General features: G+C 45.9%; 1 protein-coding gene across 4 annotated transcripts in view; it reads right to left on the reverse strand.

Moving 5' to 3' along the window:
• FAM110B (family with sequence similarity 110 member B) overlaps nt 1-22,137 on the reverse strand; it is a 444,727-nt gene extending 422,590 nt beyond the window's left edge. Inside the window, exon 1 of one of the 4 annotated variants that reach the window (XM_085605581.1) lies at nt 21,861-22,137. The gene's annotated coding sequence lies outside the window, so the exon portion shown is untranslated. Of the gene's footprint in view, nt 1-21,434; nt 21,654-21,860 lie in introns of those variants that run through there. The other 3 variants (XM_085605580.1, XM_085605574.1, XM_085605576.1) reach the window with 3 other exon arrangements.
• Between the last annotated feature and the right edge of the window lie 391 nt (nt 22,138-22,528).

The following is a 22,528-nucleotide window of genomic DNA, read 5'->3' on the forward strand; positions in this document are numbered from 1 at the left end:
CTTGAGCCCCTAGTTTATGGCCTTCTAATCAGGAATGCGCAGAGGCAGCTGTCCCCCCAGCACCCAGATGTGGACTGGAGACAGTCTGACAGGCACAGAAAGCCATGAGCACAGAAATGCCCACTTTCCCAAAGTGGAATTTCCACATTAGTAATGTTGAATCCACTTGCACGACCGGTGAGGATTTGCAATTACTAACTCATCGATATCAAACACTATACTGCTACTCTTCTGCACGTAGGAAATACTGCTGAATAGCCTTTAGATTGGTGTCCCATGTTAATCAATGTTAGAAGCAGACCCCACCGTACTGAACACACCATTGGGTGCCATTCACTCCATGTGCAAGTAGAGCACCGGCGCCCATGCCCTGCCTCTTCCCGGTACCGCGCACTGCCTCTTCCCGACACCTGACCCTAGGGAGTACTCTTAAGTAGCGTGAGACATGCAGAACCTTGGCAAGTAGCTTTTTAAATACCATGCTGAGTAACAATAACCTGCACACACCTGTGGTATGTTTCAGGAGCTATCTCCATGGGTGGCACAACCAGTGCTGCAGGCCCACGGAGGAACATTTGAGTTACGTATCATAGGTATATTTCTTATCCCTAGACAAGAAACTTACAGCTAATTCGAATCAGCCAATCATGTATACAGCTATCATCGGTATGTATATGACAAGCACAGTGCTTTGGCACTGAATGCCAGCGGAATACCAAGAGGGACAATAGAAAAAAAGTCAAGGATAAGTATCTTAAAAAGGGCCTTTTCCAACAAAATTCATTCGAAATAATATCCAAAAACAGCGGAGGCCATGGTCCAAATTCCAGGCCAGGTACTGCTGAGCTAACTTGGGGCAGCAGGATAGAGTTATCCTCTCAAGCCCCTTTTTAGGTCTCGCCTGAGCCAGCGCATGCGCTGCCCTGTGAGACATTTAGTAAGCAGCTTTTAAAAGTGCCACCACAGGCTTTTGGTGGCCTCAAGCTTGCGTGCACGCGAGCGTGCAGGCGTGCAGCTGCCATCTGTGCTTCCTCGGCTCGCCGCGCTTGATCGCGATTGCGATCACTTTCACTTTCGCTGCTGCGCGGCCGTGTCACTTTCACGGCCGCGTGGCCAATGCTTGTTGGATATTGTTTGTTGGTCATTTACACGCTTTGTGTATCTTTTATGCCCTTTTATTCCCCTTTTCTGAGGCTCGTCTCGGTCTCATCCAGACATGAACCATCACCTGTCGGAAATGCACATTTGCACTTGAGCAGTCTCTTTCTCTCTGCTCTCCCTTTGTGCCCTCTTATCTTCTCTCCCATCCCTCCTTGGCTCGTGTTGTATCCTCTCTCTGTATCTCTCGATCCCCATCTCTCGTCCTATTCTTATTTTCAATCCATCTTTGTCACAAGCAACCTTTCTATTTTGACCCTTACAAGAAAATAATCGCGTTTTCAATTACTCAAGATGTCTGTTTGCCAAATCAAAAACCCCACACTTAGAATCGAGGTTTAGATATTTCCAGCCCTCTGCTTCCCTCAAAGAAAGTCACGTCTTTCCCCTCCACCCCATCCTCATTAGTGTAACAAATGCAGCATGTTTAGGCCCTAATTTGAAGAACCTTTACCTGACAAAGGTTCTCGGTGCCCCAAAGTTACCAATACATCGGTAAAATATACATATTATTTGAACTTAGCCAACAGAAGGTGCCACGTGCCACAGAAGCGTTCCACTCGCTTTCTTTGTGCAGCGTCATCTGATCCAAACCGTTTAGGGCTGTGTACTAGTGTGGCCGCTTCTGATTGCCACTTAATCTGACAGCTGTCTTGAAAGTCAAGTTAGGTTGCAACCACTGCCTTTTATCCCAAACCTCGCTGCTTTCACGTTTTCATTGATGTTCCGCTCTTCACACTAAGCAGACTGTCCATGGCTGCACTCACTAACACCTCAGCACTCCAAAGACCTCTTTACCCCCAGTTGCCACACTTGGTACACTGATTCTTACTCCCGGCCCCACGTATAGTCATCCTTATCTCTGTATTTCTGGGTGCATCTTAAAGCTTTGCCTCCTGCCTTCATGAGTTTTCTTTCCGGTTCTCTCTCAGAACTCAAAGGTCTATCCAAGGGCCCCTCTTGCAGTCCATATTTACTGCTGCCCACTCTTACCTCAGGATTTCGCTCTCATTTCCACGCAGACAGTCCTCAGGCATGTCTCTCATTCCCCATTGTTTCTCGAGCTCTCCTTGCCCTCTCCCGGTTCTCTTTTCCTAATTTGCATGCAGCACTTTATTTCAAAGTAGTCCCGAGTTTGATACATACATGTAAGAAGGAGAGCGGAGCGGACCGGAAGCGGATCATAACTGTGCCGCTGCAATCCACTCCGGAAGTGGGAAGCGGACTAGCCTTGGACTCGGCCAGAGGGGAGGAGCCACGGATGGAAGGAGACGCGGGACGCATAAAACGTCCCGCGAAGGAGCTGGGCGGGGGCGAGACCGAAGGAAGGACAGCGGTAAATCCCGAGGACAGCGAAAACGGCGAAAGCAAAGAAGGAGGAGAGCGGCGAACGGGAGAAGATCAGGACAGAGAAGTTGAGAACGAAAACGAAACAGAAGAAAAAAGGAGCGGAGCGGAAGATGGCGAAAACAGGCGGGAGACAACGAAACGGAGACGAGAGAACGATATACTTAAGGCGACCAATCCCGGTGGGCTGAAGGGAGGAGAAGACGCCCCGGGTCCCAGCGCCATGGTCCGGGGGACGGACCGTGGCTTAAGGCAAGTGTCTCTTCGGGGACCCTTTGGGTGGGGGTGGTGGGGGGGTTACGAAGGGAGGTAGGGCACTGGAGCAGGGGTGAGACCCTACTGGATTCCCCACACACCCCTCCCACACGTCTGCCCTCGGTGATGGTAGCACAGATTGTAACATAGTCGTATCGGCACTGACCCCATTCTGTTTTTGTTTTCTCTTCCTCCTTTCCCTCACCTACCGAGCACCTCCATTTGATGACCAAGAGCACGGAAGTCCAAGATCCCTCAACCTCAAGGAAGGCCCCACGCAAGGAAGATCCCCTGGACTGTGACTGTTTTTTTTGGGGGTTTTTTTCTCTCTGGGTGTTCGGCCTGAGCCGCATCCAGAACAAACATGAAAACTATCCCTATCCTACCTACCAGACTTAATAATAAAGAGTAAGAGCAATAACACCTTTCTGGACCCGGCGTCTTGTGGTCCATCTTCCCGTCAGGGACTCTAGAATACCACAATACACCAACAAGATAGTATGAGGCAGGCGGAAACATGTACTATAGATAAAACATCTCGAGCACACAGTAAAGGATTATTGCTTGTACAAAACAAGCATTGGCATAGCCAATAGGTCTCGCTTTTGGGAGCTTATAAGTATTTAGTTATGTAGCACAATATCCTTGGTGCAATAACATCAACTGTTGCATGGCTAAAAACGTATAAGGTCCGAAAAAATAGACCTATTGGCTATGCCAATGCTTGTTTTGTTTGCATACAGGACATAACATCTGTCCAATAGCTAATAGCTCTAGAGGATCCTTTAGGTATCTTCTAAATTGTATGTGATAAAGGGAAGGTAAAACCTCTTCCTGCAGTTCAAGGTTAGTTAGTGCAAAGTCATAATCCTGGAAAATGTATATTTTCCCAGTTCAAAGCAAAAAGTTTCACAATTCATAAAGTCAACCATGGAATCCTTTTCACTGTTCTTGAGCTGAAAGTTCCACAGAATCCCCTTGGTCAGCCCTTATACATATGAGCTTGTCAACCAAATTCCAACCTCATTGCTGGGGTAGCTACATATGAGTTAAAATTACATAATTTACATAAAATGTGCCTTTCCATTTTCTCCAAGTCCCATTTTGATACCTTTATAGATTCTTTGGCATATAGCAGAGACTTTAGCCTTAAATACAGATAGCATATGAATAAAATGTCTGCGCCCCATCGCGTTGTAAAAAACATGCAACCCATTGGCATGCGAAGAAGTTTTTTCAGAACAATATTCAATGTGCTTTTTCCAGCACGTTACCTGCTACAATTTTCCCTAAAAAGGGTTATGAGTTTACGATCCCCAACTTCTCTGGACATATACTCCAAACATATTTACTGACCTTCCCAGCATTTCTGCTTCTTAAAATTAGTACCTTACTCTTTGAAATGTTGATCTTCAAATAATGCAGAGAGGTATACTGTTGCAAAGACACCAGCTTAATACCCAGGCCCTCGGGAGTTAGGTCCAGATTTGCAATTGCAATGTCATCTGCATACATCAGGCACCAAAAAGGACAACAACCTATCTTTGGATTGTCTCCCTTGTTAGATGCGAAGCAGTCAGGAAGGTCTGAAACATACAATGAGAAAAGTAATGCGGCCAGCAGACAACCCTGTTTCAGACCATATAAGGCTAATCCTCGATCCCACCCTAGTAACAGCTGACACCATGTGGAGGAATGGAGGACACATGCTTTTACCCTATTTTATACTTTTTAACACTCTTCTAACACCACGCTTGTTGTTGGTTTCCGTCTGTAGTTTCACCCCATTTTTACAGGAATCCCCATTATAGGGGACTGGGCATTTAGTTCTAGAATAAACAAGAGACCCGTTCGGTGCAGTGTGTAGATAAAAGCTTATTTGGGGTGACAGGAGAGTGGGGTTTTGTTGTTGCACATTGTCTGAGTGGACGGTACACCATTCTTCTCCTTTTTAGGTCTCGCCTAGCGTTGCTGCGCACATCCGCAGCTCGCTCGGCGAGATTTATTGCTAATGAGGATTTTCTGAAGAGGGCTTTTAGCCCCGCCCCTCGTTTCCATTGGCTGGCGTCACCGTTTATGGTAAACGGTGGCCTGCCATTGGAAAAGAGCTTTTTGGGTTGCCTCCCTTTGGCCTTTTGGTCCGGCCCATCTGGACTGGATCGCCTGCTTCACGGCTGTCGTGAAGCATTTTCTTATCTTTATGAGGCTGTTATATAAACAAGCCTCGAGATCCAATCCGGATGGGCCGTCCGCAGTGTGCCAGATGGTGGGCTGGCTGCATTCCAGTTTCAGGTTACTTGTTTCATCGGCTTGGAATGCGCCTCTTTATCACCACCTGCGCACTCTATGGAATAAAAGGGATCTGTGTCTTTTTAAGCTGCGGGGAGATATCAGCTTTCCGCTTGCTTATAATGGTCGCCTTTGCCTCTTATGTTCACACTGCCTATAGCATCCGCTCTCAGGCTATGCCGCCGTGTTTGTGCCCTCTCCCAGCTCCCACGGCCGCATGCCCTCTGTTCTCACTGCTTGTACCCCTCACTATGCACATGCTCTGGAGTTCCCACGTGTCCATTGCCCCTCATTGTCTGTGTCCCTCTGTTTGTCATTGCCCTCTGCTCCCCCTGCTTGCACCAGTGGTTGGGCCCCATGACTCCTCTGTGTGAAGCTCCACCCAGACCACAGTCCGTTTCTGCCTGAACCTCCCAATGCCAACGTTCAGCCCGAACCTCTCAAGGTCCCATTTCTGCCTGAACCTCTCATTGCCACCCGCTCTGCCCGAATCTCACACTGTCACTTTTCTGCCTGAACCTGTCCCTTTCCCCTTTCTGATTGAACCTCTCACTGTCCTCGCTCTGTCCCGAATCTCTCACTGTTCTATTTCTGCTCGAACTTCTCATTGCCCCCGTTCTGCCCAAATCTCACACTTTCCCCTTTCTGTTTGAACCTCTCATTGTCCCCACTGTCCCCTAACCTGTCACTGTCCTATTTCTGCCCGAACCTCTGATTGCCCCTGTTCTGCCCGAACCTATCACTGTCCCTTGTCTGCCCGAACCTGTCACTCCCTCCTTTTGACCTGAACTTCTTCCTGTCTCTGCTCTGCCCGAACCGGTCACTGTCCTGTTACATACAATTCTACCTGCATCATTTGTGCGCCTGTTAACTCGCATTGCCTCACCTCATAGTGTTTGGAAGCCTCTCTTTGCCCCTCGCCCATGCCCGCCTGTGCCTCTCCCTGCCCCCCAACTTGCTTATAATGGTCGCCTTTGCCTCTTATGTTCACACTGCCTATAGCATCCGCTCTCTGGCTATGCCGCCGTGTGTGTGCCTCTCCCAGCTCCCGGATGGAAACACTAAGACTGGCTGTAATACATAGTGTAACAGTCCATAAAAAAGGAAGTAAAGTGACAGATTCCTGTCCGTGCCGCACAGCCACTACCATTTCCAGCTCCCTTGCAGACTTACTCCTGACCTTCTAGGGAAGAGTCACCAAGCTCCATATTTCTCCAGCGGTGCATAATACGAATAGCCGATCCATTGTGCAACAGTAAATCAAAATGCCTTGCCAGAGGAAGGGGGTCTGTAGGGGCTTTACATGACCAAGAAAAACTCGTGAAACAAGCAGCTCTTGGCAGGTGCTGTTACAGCAGGATCACTTTTCATGGGAGCACATCAAGACCCCATACCAGGCACAAACACCACTCAAGTACTTTCCCGGTCTTAGATGGAAAACTCCAACCCATACACAGCACATCTATGAAGCAAATGTCAGGAAGAGTGAACGCTGTCAGCAAAGGTAAAATGACATATTGATTTTTATTATGTATAGGACCCCTGATTATCACACACACTTCACAAGCGCAATGTTCTTTTAATGTATGCACCCGATGTTCGTGGGATTTATGCACCTGCTTTGCACAATATACTTTTTATTATTTTTCTGCTTTGCATTGTGGTACTTGAAGTTCTGCTTTTGCCTGAGTGCCTCAGTAATGCAGGAGGGTGGCTGCCCTAGACAGGACAGTTCGGGAGCTCTGCTGTTGGGTGCAGGATGTGTGTGGTGGGGAGCTCTGAGGGGGGGGGGGGGGGAAATCGGGGGTACACTTATCTATTTCCGGAGCGTACCAAGGAAGGACACAGACTGAGTGCCACAAGTCAAAGCACAAACCGTGGGTAGGAAAGTGGCAAGCAGATTAATAAAAACAGAACCGGGAGCGCTATCACAGGTTCACGCAGCGAGAAGGCGCTATCACAGGGTGTGCACACAATGAGCTGCAAACACCTGCAGAGAGCTGGTCTCCAGCTCATTGTTTCGAGGCTCGGAAGAGCCGACGTTCACAGGAGGTGTGAGATCTCCCTAGGAAAGGGGGGGGGTGTGGGGTGTGTGATGAATTTAACATGCCCCAGGCTGTGATAGGCACACAGCCCTGCCCCCTCCGCCAAAGGTGAAAGATTTGCACAAGTTGGCATGCCTGAAAGGGCAGACTGACTCCTGCGGGTTTGAGGCTAGCTCAGAACCTGAGGGGTGCGCTGATTGAAGCAAAGCACTGTTCACCGGTCACCCCGGGGTTCGGGCCAGAGCTGCCAGCTCTGGAGCTAGGGAACATGGCTCGAGTCTCGGCATCTACTCAACATCCTGAGATCCTGGGCAAATCACTTAATCTCCCCTCGCCTAAAAAAAGGAATTTGTCCTTGTGTAGTGTAACTGGTGCTCATTTAAAGCACAACAGACCTACAGGTCGAGTTCGCGATACGCTAAATAAAATTGCAACCAAAACAAGCATTACAAATGCAATAGGTCTCGCCCTTTATTAAGATAAAGCCATTTGCTTTGCTATACAATACCATTAGCAAAGCAAATGGCTTTAACTTAATAAAAGGTGAGACCTGTTGCATTTTCAATGCTTGTTTCCCCTTGTTTGACATACTCCTGCTTGGGGCCAGTCCCATTACTACCTCACTTTGCGAAAAATATCACTTTGTGCAGAGACTGTATCTTGAGCGCAGCCTGGAAAGGACATTTGAAAGAGAACCAACCCTAACTGGTGCTGAATCCAAAGACAATGGATCCACATCCTCGGTTTGGAAAATGTCTTTAAAAGTGGTATCCAAACAATGCCACTTTGTTTCAGTGGAGTGTTCTTCTTGCCCAAGGAGGGTAGTGCTACACAGAGTGCTCAAAGAGTTGCTGTGTAACCAGAGCTGTTTTTTGTCAGACAGGCGGTTTTTGAAATGTAAGGAGATATCACCTTAAATCTTCCCTTTCTGTTGGAAGACCGGATGCATGTACCTAAAGATCCTAGAAGCCGGCCTGTCTGGTGAAAGAGCACAAGAGGGTGTCTGACCCCGCACAAGGAGAGACTGTCCGGAAGGAAAGGACCGTGTGTTCCAAGTGTGTGAAACATCCAGAGGAAGTGGGCAAAATAAAAGAGCAAGCCGGATGTGCCCCATGCTGTAAAGGTGTTGCGCCAGACCCTTCAGTGCCTCTGACAGTTCCTGAGTGAACTGTAACTCTGAATCAGACAAGGCTGCGGCAGCCACCGCAAAGAAGAGAACCAGAGTGTCATAAGGGTGGGAGCATGCCCTGAGACTCCCGTACAGCCTCAATTGCAGAGTAACCAAGAACAGCTAAACATGGGACTTAGCATGCATACAGGGACAGGGACTGGTAAGCGCAACCAAGACCACTGCACTGATAAGAAATGTTTAACCAAGGACTGAAAAAGACAATAAATAGAGCTGTCCCGCTAAACAATGAGAATGCTGGGAGTTATCTTCACCTGCGCCTAATCCTAGTCCTACTCTGCACGTCGCTGACAACTGCAGAGACACACAACAATAAAAAGATGGAGAGGGGTGTAAGGGAGCAGGGTTCTGGTGGGACCAGGTATAGGGCACACTGTAGGGGGGAATGTTTAACCAAGGACTGAAAAAGACAATAAATAGAGCTGTCCCGCTAAACAATGAGAATGCTGGGAGTTATCTTCACCTGCGCCTAATCCTAGTCCTACTCTGCACATCGCCGACAACTGCAGAGACACACAACAATAAAAAGATGGAGAGGGGTGTAAGGGAGCAGGGTTCTGGTGGGACCAGGTATAGGGCACACTGTAGGGGGGGTGAGCCGGGATATAAAGTGTACCTAAAATTAGAACAAATAATAAGGGTCATAAATCCTTGCTTACAGTTCATGCCCATGTAATTATCTGAAACATGGGATTGAGAAAAACCTTTTTTTTTTTTAGCAGACATCAAACATGTTTTTTTTCTTACTCAATTTAGAGGCCAAGACCCATTGGTTCATGAAGGCCCAACTCCCTTTTTGTAAACATATGCACAAAGCTCAGCAGAAGCGAACACAACTCTTTCTGCATGCTATGCAATCTAGCAAAGCAGAAACGACAAATACTTAGGTCAAGGCACTCTACCATCCCACTGTATAGCAATCAAACAATTTGCCATCATAAAAACAAAATCATGACATAATGAAGCACAAGACTTGGAAATTCCCATGCCCAAATTAGTTTGGCTTCCTAAATTCTGCATGGGGTTTAAGTGTGAAGTACAACATGACTTATGTGAAGCTCACAAAATGAGAAGACACAAAGTAAAACCCGGTGTCATATGAAAACAATCAACGTGTTCTAGTTTTCTACAGGTAACTAGGCCTGGGTGAAATGTCAATTACTCTGGATGAATTTGTGTAATTTCGAGAATTTCATGTCATGAGTATTGCACAAAGTTTCAGAAAGTATACCATTAGCCAATGTCACGTAATAACACCCCTTTCTTTATTATAAAAATTATATATAGCATGGGAGCGGAGAAGTAACGCAAACGACCAGAATGCGAGCAGCTGTTGTTCACAGTAATTTTGGCACTATTTTTTTTGCGTGAAAAGCATCATTGCGTCCAGAATGGACATGAGGATGCACTTCGCACAAAAATTCAAAATTTCAAATAATTAAGCGTAATGTGTTCAATTTCATGCAATTCTCCCAAAATGTCACATAATTGCATGAAAGCAAATTACGTACAATCCACACACTACATATTACTTGCCTGCAGTTACCTTAACGGTACGTACTTGCATGCGAGTTTCCCTTCTCAAAGAACATAAGTATATTGCTGGATACACTAGTTTCATACTTTCATGCAGGACTAAAGCACTATCGTAGAACAGTCGTCTCAGCTTGTGACAACATCACAGACTCATAAATATGTGCATGGAAAAGCATATGGATATGTAATACGTTGGTACAAACTCTAACGTGCTCCACAAAGGCACCAATGAACTGAATTTTATCTATCATGGTATTGCTTTTTACTTGTGATGTCCTACAAAGACAAATACAGTGAACAGGTACCTTACAGACTTGAAGAGCAACAAGAATTAAGAGCAACTGGGAGGAGCAACGCGCCTGCACAGGAAGAGCAGCCCTTTGCGACGCCCCTGTACGCAGTTGCAGTCTTTGCGAAAACCCAGCAGCGGTTCCTACACTTGGCCAGGGAGCGTCGCCCACCACCCCCCCCCCACCCCCTACTAGCTGCGCAGAAAAAAATAAAATGGCAATTCTTTGCCATTTTATTTTTTACTGTGGTGTGCACTCTAGCAGCCAGCCTGCTCCAAGCCCAGAGACATGCGGGCCTATCCTCTACTGCAGATTGGCAGCAGGACAGGAGCAGTGGCAGGCTGGATGCTCCAAAGTACACATATCACTTTGGACGGCTGTCTTTCGCCGTCCAAAGTGACATGCGCACTTTGAAGCTCTCCACCTAGCTGTTTTAGACAGCTGGGTGGAGACCAAGCACAGGCCTAAAGGAGCGTCCAGCCAGGATGCTCTATACAATCATGGCGCTGCAGAGCAGTGCTTTGATTGGTTAAGCAAGTCAGCTGGTCCTGTGCTCCAGGAAAGAGGAAGATCAGGCCTGGAGTGAGGTGCGCGGGCAGGTAAGTGGCTTTTTTTTGCATGTATGTTTTGTGTGCAGTGTTTTGTGTTCCCAGCAGCTGTTTGCCCGCCTCACCACTCCTGATAGCTGGCAGCCGCCACTGAACACTGATGTCAGGGCCACGTTGCTCTGGAAGGGTTCATGGAACGGTACTGAAATGAGAAACCTAACCTGCAGGCTGCCTGAATACATCACCCCGTCTGCACGGCGCCCCAGGCATACAACGGCGTCATCAGCCTGTGTTCACAGCCCGGGATCTTGAAGACACACTTCCACAGGTCTCTCCAGCCATGAAACACAATCCATAGCGCCCGGAGGAGGCGAGATGACAGAGCGAGCAGGAGGCCCAGGCTGTTCTGTCTGAATCATGATACACCGGAGCTTGAGATGACAGCGGCAGGCAGGAGAAACCTGCAAATTACTCGATGCCCACAAGGCACAACGGGGCACCAACAGGTTTTCAGAGGCACAGCAGAACAGACTAAGAAAAAAAGCAGAGGTGCCAGAAAAGGGAGAGAGGTTAATCTGCAGTTTTACAAGTAGGAAAATAGGGGACTGGAGAGCCCGGCTGTCCAAATCTGTGGCCACTCTGCCTCTAAAAATGTAACTGAAAGATTCTGTTTGTGATCTCTCGAGGACACAGCTAGGAATACCGCTGAAATAGACAGAGCGATAATAATTTGGATACAAGTTCTAAAATTGGACTCCCTTTATTGCACTTCCTTTATTCTGAATTTCTAGAGTTAGAACGCCTCCACTTTCAGAGTTTGAGAGCACTGTTTTGGCCCAGGTGAGTTTTAATTGGGATCTTTTGCCCTAAATAACACGGTGGGCTGTGCATGTACGTCTCCTTGTCTTCCTGCCCTACCTCCCTCTACTATAAACTACTGAGCTGCTCGGAGGATGGATGAAACTAAGACATGTTGGCCAATGCTGTGCAAAATGTACTGTGTAATTCACGATGTACACAGCTAGCTGGTATTTTCTGACCAAGAATGACATTTATAAAAAAATATTTTTAAAAATAAGTCAATCTCCTGCCCATTGAGCCGCTTCTCCGAGGCCTGTTTAAAAAAAAAAAAAAAAAAAAGTCAGAAAACTACTCCTGAAGGTTGTTGCTTTTTGTTGGAGTCACAAGCAACCTAGCACTACTCTTGGATGTTTACACCAGTTCTAGATTTCCAGGGACATGCCTCCCCAGTCAATTATGTAAGCTGATTTCCACTACGTAGAAAACAATCATTAGTAGAACAGGAGGAAAAGAACACAGGAAAGGTACATTATTTCGGGGTGATAAAGGACAGGCAAAATGCTTGACAATTTTTACAAATGTACAGGTTTGTGGATGTCCTATGCATTTTGCAAGACCATTACCCCGCTAATAGTGTCCATTTTGTTGCAGTTCAAAACTACTGAAGAGATTTACGCCATTCCCATGAAGCTAGTGAATTTTGCAAAATACGTATTGTTGGTGATTTAAGAGATACAGAGACCGGGGGCGTGGCTTGGCGCCCGAGCGGAATGGCGGCGGCGGGGTGACGCTCCCGACAAGCCTGGAGGATTCGGCTTCATGCAGTGACTTCGCCGTTAGTTTGAGGGCATGCGGAAGGTTCTGAAGCTGTGTAGCCTGCAGGGGAAGGCTTGAAGACATCGTATTGCACTTCGAGCATGTTTTCTGTGACAGTGAGTGTTCCGTAGCGGCTCTCTCTGAAGTACGGCCGCCTTCTTGTTTTTTCGCGCGCGATGCGCGTCTCCTCAGCTGCTAATGAGAATTTAATATCTTTGCTTTGGTGAGTTCTCCTGCCTCCCTGCTAATGCTTTTGGAGGCTGCTACTGATGTTATCTCCATTATTGGCCACGTTTTTGATCCGGTGGGGCTTTCTACGAGCAGCATTCCTGTCAGTCAATACTGATGTGTGTGCCCTCACTGACTGAGATAGGGCTATTATGATGTGAAGAGCATAGCTTTAAGACCATCTCTCCGCAATTCTTTAACAGCGCTGATGCGGATTGTCTGTATGGAAGTTGCAATTATGTCCTGCTCTTGGAGGTCGTTATCAGCTACTTAGTCCTTGACCTTTTTACCATACTTCATTATATACCTTGCGCTGGTGAGAGAAGTCAATTGGAAGTCCTTTAGAGAATCCCAAGTGGACGGGTCTTATAAACGGATGCTTTTTCCTATTTTAATATATGTTTTCTATCTGTTGGCCTGGCTGTACTCTGGTTTATGACACTTTGAGGACTTCTTCATTTTTTCAGCCGCTAAGTTTTCTCACTTCGCTTCCCCTCCTTTATGACCCATTACTAGTCTTAAAGCTGTCACAAGACATTTTATATTTTTGCTGCGCTCATTTGCTTCACAACTTGCAGTATTATGGTGCATGTTGAGCGATCCTATGGGCAGAACGAAGATACCATACTCTACAAATTCCAAGCCCAAACATATTTTTATCAAAAATTCGAAAATATTTTCTGATTTTTCTAGGCTAACAGACTTTTCAGATTCCTCTTCTCAGGACCTAGACTTTGCAATGGAGCCCTCGTCCACAGCTCAAGGGAAGTCTAACACCAAACGGCTAAAGAAGGATCCTTCATCTCCACCTAAACCACCTTCGCCTGTGTCGATGGATCTACTCTTAGAGGAGATAAGGGCTCTTCGGCCCTTTATGGAAGAAACTAACATTCAATTACAAGCTTTAACAGATAATTGGTCTCAGCTGGAAACAAGGGTCCTTTCTGTTGAACAAAATGTTTCCTCATTCAAGGATACGTCAGTCAAAGTATCTCATCTTCACTCTCAAGTATCTGTTCTTCAGAAGCAGGTGGAGGATTTGGAAAATCGTAATAGAAGAAATAACCTCCACATTTATGGCTTAGGTGAAGGTCTTGAGGGGCCGGACTCTGTTTCCTTTTTCAAATCTTTCCTTCCGAAATTGCTCCACATGCCGGATGGAACGATCCTCAACATTCAGCGAGCTCATCGATTAGGCCGTGTTCCTTCACAGGCTTCCTCTGTGACAAGACCGAGAGGTGTTATTCTATATTTTCTGGAATATACAGATTTGTTAAAAGTCCTCTCGGCAGCACGGGCTTCACCAAGAATTACATGGTCTGGTTCTTCTTTGTTCTTTGCACAGGACTATGCCAAAGCTACTGCAAATCGTCGCAAGGCCTTTCTAAATATGCGGGCTGATCTCCGCTCCATAGGAGCCAGATATGGCCTTTTTCATCTTTGTCTCTTCAAGGTTACACACAACAACAGTACAACTACGTATGAAGATCCCGTGCGGTTGCAGAGCTATATCAACTCATGTAAACTGATTGCTATGGATTCCTCTGGTCCTTCTTCATCTTCTAAAACTTGATGTGACACCATATTGTATTTGCTATTTTGTCGCTGTTGCTCATGATATTTCCTGTTACTTTACAAATTGAGCCCTTTTGAAGGGTTAAAGTTTCTGAGTTCATTGTTGCTGACCTCTTATCGCTCTCTTCTTTACTTGTTCTTTTTCCTTTATTATCTTTATTATCATTTCCACCTTATCGGCTATGTTTATCTTAATGTTGTCTCTATTTTGTTTCCGCAGATGCTCCTTCCGTGTTCCATGATATCCTCCCGGCTGTCTGTTAGTTGATCCCTGGATGTGCCGTCTATCCCATGTGGTCCCTCCCTCCCCCCCGTGATCCTATGGTACCTTTTTGTGTAGGTATGTTATCATTGCTTGTTTTTTCTTCAGTCCCTATTCTCTTCTTCTTTCTTTTCCTTTCTCCTTTCTTTGTCCTCCCCTTATACTGTGTGATGTTTAACCTCTTATTTTTTGCATTTCACTTTTCAACTTGTCTCATGATTCCACTAGTTCCACTTAAAGGATGGCTTTTTCTTAAGTTCTGTATTGTTTACTTTCTTAATATGCATTTGTTCTTATCTTTTCTTACTAGTTCACGACTCTGGCTTTGCCCTTTTCTATTTTTTCATTTTGCCTTTAGCTCTTTCCTCCTTTCTTTGTTTGTTAGTATGTTTCTACATCTCCATTTATTTATTCTTATCAATTTTATAATTGTTTATTGCATTGTATGTCCATGATTTAATGATATTACTAGTATTTGGTCTAGTTCAGATTGTACTGCATTGAATTTTTGCTTTTTGATTGCATTTTGTGCTATTTTTAAACATCTATGCCGTTGAAACTGGTTACATGGAACGTCAAGGGTTTAAATTCTCCCATTAAGCGGCAAAGAGTCCTGACCCACCTAGCCAAACTAGACGCGGATATTGTTTTTTTGCAGGAGACCCACCTTTCCGATGTTGAATCATTAAAGCTGAAAAGAGGTTGGGTGGGGGAAGTTTACTCCTCTCCTGGTGATGGTAAACGGAATGGGGTGATGATTCTTTGTCGTAAGTCCCTTCCGCTTTCGTTACTGGCTCAGGCTTCGGACGTTAATGGTAGGTGGTTGAATGTTAAGTTGTCCTTGAAGGATGTTCCTGTTTCTCTTCTCAATGTTTATGCCCCTACATGTGGAGAGCCTTCTTTTTGGTCCACTTTGAATAGACAAATTGATCTTTGCATGGAGGATAATTTCATCTTGGCTGGCGACTGCAACTAGGTCTTTGATCCGTTTATAGATAGGAATTCCAGGGTTTCCTATATTCCAAATAAACCTCAGAAATCATTTGTGCGAGCTGTATCCCAGCACATGCTTCTGGACGCTTGGCGTCTTTGTAATCCGACCACCAGAGAGTACACTTTCTACTCCCCATCGTATCAAACCCAGTCTAGAATTGATTATGTTTTTGTATCCCACTCCATCTCACAAACCCTTACACATGCGGATATTGGCCCTATTTTATTGTCAGACCATGCCCCCGTTTCAATTGGTCTAGAGATTCTGCCTAAAATTACTGGTCCCAAAAGATGGCGCTTCAACAATGCCCTTCTCCTAGACCCAAAATTCACTGCCTCTTTTACCACTTTTTTTGATGAGTTTTTTATGTTCAATCAAAATCACTCCATGCCCTTCTCAACTACATGGGGTGCATTTAAAGCCTCAGCGAGGGACTTTATTATTGGCTTTGTTGCTAAGAGGCGGAATATTTTACGTAAACTCACTAAAGAACTTTTTCAGGATATCAAAAAACTGGAGCATTCTTTTTACACCTCACACTCAAAACAAACCCTCCCGTCTCTTGTTCACGCTAAATTGGAATTTAACAAGAAATCAACGAGGATGCTTCATTATACTTGCTAAAATCTAGCGCCAAATTTTATGGAGGTATAAACAAGGCAGGGAAAATATTGGCTAATTACTTAAAAGTTAAACATAATAAGCTTAACATTGAATCTATTTATGACGTTCATTCGGATTTAAAATTCAAAGATGCTGAGATTTTGAGTGAATTTTCTCTCTTCTATAAGTCCCTCTATGCTTCGGAATCTCAGCCCAATGCTCATTCTTTATCTCATTTTTTCTCGAATCTCCAAAGGCCCTCCCATTCTTCGCCGGATTTAACTCCTTTGGAGGTGGACCTGACACAGCAAGAATTATCTGGGGCTCTCCAGCAACTTAAGAAGGATAAGGCGCCTGGGCCTGATGGCTTTACAGTAGAATTTTATCAACATTTTTCCAAACTCGTGTTGCCCAAGTTACATTCCTTAATAACTTTCTTTAACACACTAGGCAGCTCTTCAGGCTCTTTTTCAGAGGCACATATTTGCCTTATACCGAAGGAGGGCAAGGATCATAGGTATTGCAAGAATTATAGACCCATTTCCTTGGTAAACATTGATTACAAATTTTTTCCTAAGCCATAGCGATGCGTCTAGACTCTTACTTACCTGATCTACTAGGTAAGGAACAATCTGGATTTGTCAAGGGCAGGTATATAACGGATAACACAAGACTCCTCTTTAATGTCCTGTCTAAATCTCCTTCCTTAAAACATTCCCTTGCGGCAATTGCACTTGATGCTGAGAAAGCCTTCGACAGGGTTGAATGGTCCTATCTGTTTTACACTCTTAATTGGTTTGGTTTTGGTCTCAAGTTTGTATCCCTGATTTCTCTTTTGTACTCCAATCCACGTGCGGCTATATGTGCCAATGGCTTGATTTCCTCGTTCTTTGATTTGGGCAGGGGAGTCCGTCAGGGTTGTCCTCTCTCTCCTTTCCTTTTTAATTTAGCCTTGGAACCTTTTCTTTCTAAGTTACGTCAAAATCCGCATTTATTTGGTTTCCAGTCTGCAAACGTCCACCTTAAGTTGGCTGCCTACGCCGATGACATCTTGCTTTTTATGTCTAACCCTAGTGTCTCCATTCCTGCCTTTTTGACGGAGGTACAGGCTTACTCTAATATTTCTGGTTACAAGTTAAACAATGACAAATGCGAGATTCTTCCACTGACCAAGTACACTTTCAGTGCGGATTTTAGTGCATCAAATTTCACATGGAGTCCCTCCCATATTAAATACCTAGGAATGTATGTCACCCCTTCAATATCAGGCACAGTAGAGCTATGTTTGAATAAATGTATACAAAAAATTGCTGACTTAGCGGCCAAGTGGCATCCCCTTTACCTATCATGGTGGGGGCGCTTAGATACCATAAAGATGATGCTGTCACCCATTGTTTTGTACACCATTTCTAACATTCCAGTTCCCATCCCTGCCAAATTCTTTAAAAAAATCATTTTCACCCTCTCTTCATTCCTGTGGAACTCGAAGAGGCCTCGAATGTCCCTAGCTAAATTGACAAGTCCTAAAACAGAGGGGGGAGTTAATTTTCCTGACTTTCAGGTTTATCAAAAGGCTTTTCTTTTGCGTCAAGCTTCACATTGGTTGCTTGCCCCTTTGGAGGATTGTCCATTATGGACTACAATTGAGCGTTTTTTCTTGTCTCCTTTTTCCTTCTATGAGTATCTTTCCTTCTCGCGCAAACCGCATGCGGTGTCTACTCCCATAATTAAACACACTTCTAAACTTCTGGCTTCTACCTTCTCTCAACCCCCTACCACTATTGACGCCTTCCTAACTTCGACAATATGGCATAATAAGGACCTAGTTATTCGTGATAAACCAATTTATTGGAAGACTTGGCGACGGAAGGGCTTAATTTGGATACACCAGTTATTCTCCGATTCCAGTTTTCTACCCTTTCATTCACTCAGACAGTGCTCTGACCTACCTGCCTCGTTCATACACAAATATAATTTACTCAAGGTGGCTCAATGGATAGGTTTAATCAATTGTCAGCTACGCCCTGCGCTTCTAACTCCCAGATTCCTCCTTCACAGCTGTCTTCCCTACTTCATACTAAATCCTCAGCCTCTAGTTTATACAGATTTCTACAAGGGAGGAATGCGTCAGGCAGAAATCTAAAATAGAGGAGGCTTGGGAACGGGAGCTTCAATCCTCGTGGCCAGTATCTCTTTGGAATAAGATATGGCTTAAACTGCGCAAATCTTCCAGGGCAGCTAACTTAACACAAACGTTGTTCTTTGTGTACCATCGACTTTTATTTACTCCAAGTGTTATGAGTAGTAGATTTGCATCTACTCCGGATTGCTGCTGGTCATGTTCCTCCCCTAAAGCTGACATTTTTTTTTTTTTTTTTTTTAAACCGTTTATTACAGAATCCAAAAGATATACAAAGATGGGCCTACAACCTTCAGGCCGGCCGCTAGCAGACAGAAAGAGCATATAATACAAACAGTAGAACACACGCTGCGGCAGAAGAGAGATCACAGGAGTTGAAAAAAGCGTTGGCAGCCACACCATCCGGACCCCACACAACGGTTTCATTTTTATATAAATAACAAAGAAAACAAGTCCACAAGGCAACCCACAATCGGAAACAATAGCATGTGCTCCCCTGGGGGGGACCCTACCGGTCCACAGGAATATCAAGGGGGGGGGATAGGTCGGGACGGAGACAAAGTGGACTCAAGCCCAGAACCAGGAAGACAAGCAGGCTATGGAGACGGGGCCGGTGACGGATCAGGCGCCAGCGGCGGGGTACAGATTCCCCCACGGTAGGCGTTCCAGGGGCCCCACACTTTCACCCATTTCCCAGGCTTACCTCTCGCAACATACACCACCTTTTCCCGAAACATACACCAATCCATGTTGTCCTTCCACGCCGAGACAGTCGGTGACCTCTGGGAACCCCACAATTGCGCAATATCACGCTTGGCCACCATATATCCCAGAGTCACCCACCACGTCTGCGGCACTGAGTAGTCGGTTGGCTCCCACACATTCAGGAGACATCTCCTCGCCTCGGGCAGCAGCGGCACATGCGTAACTGCCTGCAAGACCTCGTGCACACCACGCCAGAATCGCGCCACCTCCGGGCATTCCCACAATATATGGAGAAAGGTCCCCAAAGAACCACACCCACGCTTACACAACCCGTCCACAGCATAGCCCATACGCATCAGACTCGGCCCCGTAACATAGACCCTATGGAGTATCTTGAGCTGGACGAAGCGAAGGCAGCCGGTATGGCCACCTCTTTCGGGGAGGCCACCGCAGACACCCAGTCCTCGTCATCCAGCTCCAATCCATCAGCCCCCCACGCCTCACGAAGGCCAGCCAGCAGTCCCGAGCGATCATTGATGAGTTTTTTGTAAATTAATGAAATCGTGGCGTCCGGTACATGCCCATCTAGCACTCTATCCTCCAGAGGGGAGTACTCCGGGATGGAGGCAACGTCCGGGAATACGGAGCACAACGCATGACGGATCTGCATATACCGAAAGTACTCCCTGTCCTGCAACTGGAATTCCGTCTGCAGCACATCGAACATTTTGAATCCCCCCCTCGTCCAGAGATCGCCCACCCTGCTGATGCCTATCATGTCCAAAAGCTGACATTTTTCATATGTTATTTTTGTGCCCCTTGGTAAACAGTTTTTGGAAACAAGTCTGGTCTCAAATTAATCTCATATTCAATACTACATTTTCCTTTTCTATCTCCCGCGTTTTCCTAGGAAGCCTTTCACCGTGTTGGGAGAATGTTATAGCCAATACTAAAATTATTGATTTGCTGTTTGCAGCTGCCTTTCAGCAGATTACTGTGAACTGGAAGGATTTTTCAGCAGATTACTGTTAACTGGAAGGATTCCACAAAGATTTCTTATAAGGCATGGTGGTATCTTGTTTGCCATAATCATAGGCTGGACACCTCCTTTGTATATCCTATTCAGATGGCGGCGAAGCGTTCGGACTTGTGGTCCCCCGTTACACTTTACCTTGACAGATGCGCCAAAAAATGTTCCCAGCCAAAACCGTCTCAGCAAGAGGTTCTGAAACCCCCTTGAATCCCTTCTGCGTTCCCAGATGTTTTCATAACTCCAGTACTTATATCATTTAATTGTTATGTATTGATGGTTTATTTTTTACTCATAAGTTCGATTTCATTTTGTGTAGTGCAATCTATTGTATTGTTTTGACATGAATTTATTGCAGTGTTTTGACTTGAATTTTTTGTAATGTTTTGATATGAATTTATTGTTATGACTTCTGTAATGACACCTTTGCTTTTATTAATAAACTTTTCTTTCAAATTTAAAAAAGAGATACAGACCATCAATGCACGCCTGCGAGTGTTAAATGTGTGTATAAATGTACTGCTAGGATCCACAGATAAGTCCTAATACTCAAACGAACCATGTTGGGTTAGAAACATTCATATCTGTATAATTATAGCACTCCATAAGCAGAAAGGCTCAATTCTGAGTGGCGTAGATCATCTGAGATTTTGGTAATCCCCAGACATTTTGAATCTGCAGTCCTCAAAAGAGGGCCATTTATGCCAAAGTAAATATTTTAGCCCGTAGCTCTCTGGACCAACCCCAAACACGAATTATCTCTTGATAGGGTTATGAAAAACTTTAGAGGGATAGAGTGGGTCATCATTTCTTGTAAACGGTCCGCCTTCGGTGCAAATTATATTTAATCATGTGGATGTACAGCAATAAAGCATCTTTATACACTAGCCAGGATGTGACAAGCTTTGCTTATTCAGCAAGTTCAGACTGGCCCAAAACACCGTCCAGCAGTTCTTATGCAAAGCACAATATGCACTCTTTCCTTATGAACCGTACAACTTTCTCCCTCACTAACTGAGGCCATGTTTCCTCTCCACTTCCTGATTGTAGGGTAGCCTCCTCTTGCAAAGTCCTAACCTGAAAGCATAAGGTTTCAAACCTGGAAAAGTTCAAAGCCGATCCACCAAAAACCTAGAATCACTTAACAGCACACGTTGGACCTTGGGAACTGAAACAATATTACCATGGCACAAATGACATTGCATTGTTCAGCTATTAGGCGGCATGGTATCGCTGAGTAATTTACATGCATTGAAGTATATACCGAGTTAATCCCTTTTTAATCAAACCTAGGAACCAGAAGCACAAAATAAACAGAAGAGCATAGAACAATAAACCATCACTGGAAAACCGCAAACCTGGAAACTGTAAGCGCGATTCTGGAAACATCATTTCAAGAATACGGTGACATGGAAAATGCGCTTATGTTTCGCAAGGCACAGGATCGTTGTTCCGTCTCAAAAACGTTTCAGGCCCTTCGAGGTACGCACAGCAGCGCATCTTGAAGGTAGTGGTTGGCATTTCGCGTAATTATGTGCGTGCATGGTAATTGTGTGACCACAATGAATAACAAAAAGCCATTAATCAAAACGACGTGGGATGCGCGTGAAAACAAATCACTACCTCAAAGCTCTCCAACGCCCCCAGCCTTCCTTCCATGTCGTACCTGCCGCCAGCCTTCTGAAAGTTTCCCTGGGAGAAACGCTCTAAATTGAAGGCAGTTTAAAAATGTCCAACGAGACGATCGTGGGAATAAATGTCTGTAGGTGACATTCCCTATCCGAGAGGGTCTGCTGAAGCAGAGGATCAGCCGTTGTGTTTGCACAGGGCAGCTCGTCTTGCAGCCGGCACGATGGAGAGCGACGCTGTGGCTGCTGAGAATCAATACCACCTGAGGCTTGGTCGGTGTCACAACTCAACAAGTGGTGAGGGCACAAAATCTGCCCGGGGGCACTATGCTTGTCAGTTCTAACCCCACCCCCAAGCGCGCAGCCGTGCCTCGGGCGCACTCTCACCCACCCATCACCCACCTTCCCGGAGAGCCCTTACCTCACCTCCGCGCACAGACGCCTCCCCGGCCAGGAAGCGAGCGTTGCACACAAAAGGGTCCAGGGAAGTGAAGCAGAGCCCCCGCGCCTGCTGTGGAGCACAGGAGCCCCCTCCTGCGGACTTCGTGCTCCTCTTCAGGCTCGGTACCCTCGCCTGCAGGAGGACGTTCGGCGAGGACAGCTCTGCAGCCGTCGCTGGGAGCCGGGGCCTGTCTTCCCCCCCTCGTCCCCTCCAGCGGTGCTCCCCGCGGCGGCTTCCCCGGCGCCGGCCTCCGCAGGCTGCAGCGGTTCGCTGGCTGCTCTGTGGGCGGCGCCTGCTGCATTACATCAGGGGACGCTCATGTGGCAGACGGCTCTTGCTGTTGTTGGAACCGAGCTTTCGCTGGCAGACAAAGTGCAAATCAACGGAGGCTTCCAGAAAAAAACTTGAAGTGAAATCCGAAGACCTGTGGAATGTTTCATCGCAACAGTTTTCAGCCGAAATCCCATGAAATACAGACACATGAGCATTACGCAGTCGATTGGTTGGTGTGCAGCTGTCTCGTGTTCCAACTGCTTTTCTTTTGTTGCAGGTAGTGATACCGTTATTGTTCAGCAAAAAATGGTACCGCATCGTGCACGGCTATGTAACCATTCTTTGTTTTCATATTCGTAATAACCAGGGCTTTA

The sequence above is a fragment of the Triturus cristatus genome, chromosome 5_1, assembly GCF_964204655.1.
Source record: "Triturus cristatus chromosome 5_1, aTriCri1.1, whole genome shotgun sequence".
Classification (NCBI taxonomy): domain Eukaryota; kingdom Metazoa; phylum Chordata; class Amphibia; order Caudata; family Salamandridae; genus Triturus; species Triturus cristatus.